This window comes from Frieseomelitta varia, unplaced genomic scaffold, assembly GCF_011392965.1.
Source record: "Frieseomelitta varia isolate USP_RPSP 00005682 unplaced genomic scaffold, Fvar_1.2 scaffold_418, whole genome shotgun sequence".
Lineage (NCBI taxonomy): Eukaryota > Metazoa > Arthropoda > Insecta > Hymenoptera > Apidae > Frieseomelitta > Frieseomelitta varia.
In genome coordinates, this window is record NW_025110166.1 from 167,492 (window position 1) to 173,912 (window position 6,421).

The following is a 6,421-nucleotide window of genomic DNA, read 5'->3' on the forward strand; positions in this document are numbered from 1 at the left end:
ACGCGTTATTTTTTGGAAAAAATTGAATATAATATTTTTTCAACTATTATTTCAAAAATCACTTCAAAAATTTTTTCTCAGACACTATATACAATATAATTTATCACCTCTTTTGTAATTGTTCATTGTTCCATTTGCAGCTTCAAATATTTATAAGAAACTTTAATAAGACATTAGGTTACAGGATATGAAACGTTTCTTCGAACAGTTTTTCAGTTGGATTATATCAAAAAATACATCATTTATTAGTTTACATAAAATTGCAAACTCATTTACATCTCATACGTCTTTTCTTTAAAATAATATCGAGAATTCTTTAATATTTCCTTTGCAACGATATATGCATACTGAATGCGCATGAAATTCATATTAACAAATAACGATGTCACAGCAGCTGGTAACGAAAGTTTGCCGAATTCAATGGCACAATAATAAACTTATTTAATAAAAAAACAAAAATGTATTTATTTTAAATGAAAAGAAAAAATATTTTACGTATTAAAATATGATATTATTACAATTTAACACAGTCTGTTAATATTACACATTTTATCTGTTCGTATTACACATTCTACAAAATTTTAAAATATAATATCTAGGAAAAATTAAAATATAACATTGATAAATGTTTTATGAAAAATAAAATTTTAATTAGACTATTAAATATTAGATATTAAGTAAATATTAAATTTTTGTTATATTTCCTTACAAACTGACACATATTAATGAAATTGCATTTTTTCGTGGAAATCCCACTCGTACTTTATAACTTTGATATGAAATATAAATCAAATTTGATTATATCAATGATATCAGGGTAATGAGAATACAAAGGACGCCGAGGGCTGACATTGGTTATAATTTATCATTGGCATTTTTCATTATCGTTCCTGTTTCATGTTCTTTGAACGCTAAAAAGGACACGTGATACGCGCTAAAATGTTGGAAATATAAAAAAAAAATATGTAATTTCACATTTCGCATTTTTATTCTGCTTTTACTCGGTAGATCAGAACTTTGAAGCAATCAATATAATATTTAAAACTTTCATTTTCGTTATTTAAGTGGTATTTATTAGTTGTGATATGATTAAATCCTCAGCGTAAAAGTTCTCTATTGCAATTAATCTGATGTACAGGTTAAAACTTTTAATAATTCTCAATTCGATAAATTAAAAATATCGATAATTACAATTATTGACTATATAAAAATTTAAAGTTTATATTTTATTTATAATATTGTTAAATAATCATTTAAACAGAATTTAAAGACTAAAATATTATTGTTAACAGGATTGTTAATTAATTATTATTAATATTATAAATAATATTTTGTTTATTAGGAAGTGTTGATTTATCATTACATTATTATTAATATTATTTATGACATTTATGATATCTTTAACTGCAAATCAATAAACACTTATTATCTACAGCAAAATTATTCAAGATTCTATATATAAAGACTATATATATATATATATATGCAGATTGAAAAATTCACTTTCTTTCAAATCAAATCTAGACAATGAAATTAATCGTTTTATCATCTAAGTATTCTGTGCTCACGTTTATTTCAAACAACGTGTCACTCAATTTGTTGATTATTGGAATTATTGTAGTTCATTTTCATTCTCAATAATTCATATTTGTTCTAGAACATTTCAAATTCAATATATTGAATTTTCACCTACGATGTGTTGATTAAAATAATAACTCTGTGAATGAAAAATAAGTGTTCCAGACCAGAGATTATTTTCTTCTTTAAGTGAACAAATAAAAAAATGCAGTGACAGATCTGCGTAATTTTATGTATTTATATTTCTACCCATATCCTTTATTATTATTAAGAAAAGAATGTAGGTGAGATCTGTAAAGTACACTGATTGATCTTTTCTCTGTCTTTAATGGGAGTATGTTGAATTTTGGGAGTATCTCGACAGGAACCAACAGTTTTCCAAATACAATCTTTCAAATACATGTACCAAACAACGCAATACAAACACTATTAATTCTAATTATCTTACATGGTATTAATTTTAAGTCGAACATCTAAATTATTCAGACTACCATCAATAGCTTAGATTTAAAAAAAAAGTGACTATATAGAATTTAAATAGTTTCAAGGCGTGCATCTAATGTTATTAAAAAAGATTCTGTGAAGATCATTTTGAAAAGTTTTTTCAAGATCATCATACTTTTCTGCCATATTAATATCTATCTTTTGTAACGCTATGTTGTAATCGATATCGAGATGAACTTAGCAATCTAGAATATAACCTTGAAATGACCTTTTGGTAATTACTTTTGATAATTTTAAATATCCAAAACTTTTGATAATTAAGTACCCAAAGTTAAAAGTATTGCGAATAAATTGGTTGTTCCAATGTCAGCTAGTACGAAAAATATTTAAGTTGAGAAATAAAAATTCATTTGTAATTTTCAATATTCATTCAAGATCGAGAGAAAATTATATTTGCTCAATTAATAGTTTGAAAAATTTTTTATATAGTAACTATCGACTATTAACACAGTTATGTCAAGATATGAGAAAAATTATAATGCAATATAAAAGATGCACAAATTTTTCTTCATGTTTTTCGAAACATCATTCAAATGTTTAAAAGTTCATCATTGTAAATTTATAAAATTTGTGTGAAGAATAATGAATTGACCACAATGGAAAATAAAATTGGAAAACATGAAAAATATGACAGATTCTATAGGAAATTGTCATTTCAATCAAATGGAAATTACCATTGTATGATAATACGATTGAAAAATTACTTTATTTGTAATACTACAGGAAACTTCTTTTTAATTATCACAGGAAACTAGCTTTGATTTAAATCATTGCTACGCATAAAACAACGTCGATAATATTGCATACATAAAAATGGTAAGTAATTCCAAAAACATTCCGAACACAAAGAACCATTTAATGTCAGAGCCGTTCTGCGCTCTTCGGTGATTCAAATTTTTTTGTGTTTAGAATGTTTAAGTCCGGTAAATTTATCACCCAACGATTATTACTCGCACAGTTCCAATTTAAGAAACTCCACTTTGTGACCCTCAAAGCTGAGCAATGCGCCATTTTAGACACGTTTCAAGAGAGCTGGCACATGCCACTAATAAAGATATCTAAATAGTAAGTAGTATAGATTACACAAATTCTAATAAAAGGTAGATCAAAGCTTAGAACGTACTGTAACAAAATCCTATGTGCGCAGTACGAAACACTTGTTCTTAACTCACATTGAGGATTATGTATTAACTTTATTAAAATCGAACAACATGCTTTACAAGTTCAGCTTACAGAACATCTCTATATATTTTTAAATTTATATATATATATGGGGTATGTATGAAGATTATGTGTATTAAAATCAAATAGCATCTAATTTTAGAAGATTGCTAAAATGATTTTATTACAACTAATATAAAATCATGCGTCACAGAAGTATTCACAATGGATATTATAATATGTATTTTTAGAATTTTCAGTAAAAAGTCGATCTACTTTCGCTTTTATCACTTCTCGAAGACGATTTTCCATGGAAGATGTCAGATTGTCATACTTTTTTATATAAATTTTTGGTTTGCCTATAGCGTAATTTTCGTGATTCTTAATCTTTTGTCTATCTCGTCCTACAAATGCTCTATGGAATTCAGATCACATTTTTATAGTGAATGCGGAATGTTGTACAGTTGTCAGTTTTTTACAATTTTACCCGAACGCTTCGGATCGTTGTCTTGCTGAAAATAATAATTTTTCTAGCAAATTTAGCTTATCCAGACTTTTTTCAAAATTTTCAAATATTTCACTTTATCTAAAATCCAATCAATAAAAATAAAATATCCTACTGCACTCGCTGCCTCACCGATATTTTACTGTAGGCCATTGATTTTTTCGATTTAATTCTCTATTTTTTTCTCTTCCATACAATTTTACAACCATAATTACCAAAAACATCAAATTTACTTTCATCGAAGAACAATACTGTACTTAACAAAGAATTATCTTTATTAATAAATTCTTTGGCATATTTTAAACGTAAAACTTTAGTGTTTTTATTAATGAATGGTTTTTTTCTTTGAAACTCGTACATTCAAACTATGTTTTCTCAATAGTCTGTGAAATAATTATGAATGCATTTCTTTGTTAAACAATGTTGTTACCATTGACACAAATTGTAGTCTGGAAATAAAGGGATGTTTTTTTGAATGTGATGAAGAGTCATTTCTTCTCTTTCTCTCCGTTAATTTTATTTGGTCGTCCAATACGAGATTTATTCGTAAGATTTCCTTCATTTTTACATTTTCTGAACATATAATAAATTGTACATATGCTTCTGTTTATAAATTTCGAAATTTCCTTTACAGATTTTTCCTCCTAGTACTAGTTTAATATACGTTTTTTTTTTTTTTCGTTTCATATCCTCTGCAATTCATTTTATGAGTACTTGATTTCAGAACAATTGCAATACCACGCTGCCTTTGTAGCAGGCTAAACGCGTATAAAGTGAAAAATCTTTGTTTACATTCTCCAATTATTCGAATCGTATTTAATACGAATAACTCATGTAGATTTTCAATATTCTTTTTTTTTTTTTATAAGGGGGTTTAGAGTCGCATCGACTACGAGGTGTTTAGCGACGTGCTGGAATTTTCTCTTTATATCTGGTCGAGTAGTTGGGTCTTCTTTAGGTAATAACGTTTTTTTGTTGTTTCTGGCAGGTTAGAGCGGTGTTTTGGTTTAATCCATATTTATTTCTTATGCTTCGGTATTTTCTGCATTCATATAGCAGGTGTTGGGTGGTAATTTGTTGGTTGCAGGTGTTGCAGAAAGGTGGTTCTGTTTTGGTTAGGAGGTACTCGTGTGTGATCTTGGAGTGTCCGATTCGAAGTCTAGTCATAGCTATCCTTTCTTTTCTACTTATATTGTTTGGTATCTTTTGGTAGAAATGATGTGCTATGTCGTGTATTTTGGTTCTGTTTGTCGTAGTCCAAATTCTGTTTCATTCTTTTTCAGCTTTGGTCGTTGAAACTAGTAGGTCTTAGTGTGGGATGTTGAATTCGTTTGTCCGGTTGTCTGTTGTTGCTTCTTTAGCTAAGGAGTCAGCTTTCTCGTTTCCTTCTATTCCTTGATGTGAAGGGATCCAGATGATAATTATTTGTTTATGGTCGTTGGTAAGTTCGGTGTATGTTTCTTGAATAATTTATATGACTTCGTGTCTTTTGGTGGCACTAGTGTTTGTTATCGCGTTTATCGAGGTCAAGGAATGTAGATTACCGCTGATCTGTGTAGATTACCGAGGTCAAGGAATCTGTGTAGATTACCGCTGATTGATATTTGTTTTCTTGAATGTACCATAGTGCTTCTAGTATAGCGTGTTTCAGCAGTCAGGATGGATGTGTGGTTGGAGAGCCGTTGTTTTTTAGTGGTGTTTTTTGTGACGATTGCGAATCCAATTCCATGTTTGGTTTTGGAAGCATCTGTGTAGATCTTGTGGTAATTCTTAGCTGTCGTTTAATTTCTGAAAATCCTGTTTGTGTTCTATGTTGCTTTCTTCATTTTTTTTTTTTTTTTTTTATGGTTAACCAGTTCAGTGTTTGTTTTTGGTGTTTTTAATGACCATGGGGCTGTTTTTCCGTAGTTGCGTTCGATAATTGGTGTTGAAGTTTCTCGTGTATTGAGATATCCTTTTAGTCTTGTGCAGAATGGTGCCGGGAGTTTTGAATTTCTGTTGTGTTTGTTAATCTGTCGGCAAATGTATATTGTTGTATGCTGGGTTATTTGGTGTTGATGTTATTTTTATTGTATATCTTAAGCTAAGTAATTTTCTTCTCTGTTCGAGGGTCATTTCTTTGGCTTCAAATAGTATACCGGCTATATTGGGCTTGTGCGATAGCTTCCTGTGGCTAGTCTGAGTGCCGTGTTCTGGATGGGTTCGATTATTTTGATCATGTTAGGTTTGGCTGAATTGCATACTGATCCATAGTCCAATTTGCTTCTTATTAGTGCTTGGTAAGTCTTTATTAGAATTTCTTGATCTGTTCCTCAACTGTGGTGGGCTAGGGCTTTTATGATGTTGATTCTTTTGGAAACATGCTTGTTTGAGAGATTTTAAGTGGGGGAGCCATGTCAGTTTTTGGTCGAAGTAAGTCCGAGTAGTTTTATGCTGTTGACTCTGTTTATCTCGACTTTTTCCATATATAACTTCGATATATTTTAGTGCAATTTTTTTAGAAAAGACTATAAATTTAGTTTTGTAGGGGGAAAATATGAGTCCTGAATTTTTTGACCATATTTTTTTTTTTTTTTAAATGGGGATTTAGCGTCGCATCGACTACGAGGTCTTTAGCGACGTGTCAAAATTGACTCTTTATAACTGGTCTAGTAGTTGGGTCTCCTTTAGGTA

General features: G+C 29.3%; 1 protein-coding gene across 3 annotated transcripts in view; it reads right to left on the reverse strand.

The window, feature by feature from the left end:
• The window catches only part of LOC122531850 (dual 3',5'-cyclic-AMP and -GMP phosphodiesterase 11-like), a 211,079-nt gene that overhangs the window by 122,558 nt on the left and 82,100 nt on the right, over positions 1–6,421 (reverse strand). The window lies entirely within an intron of this gene.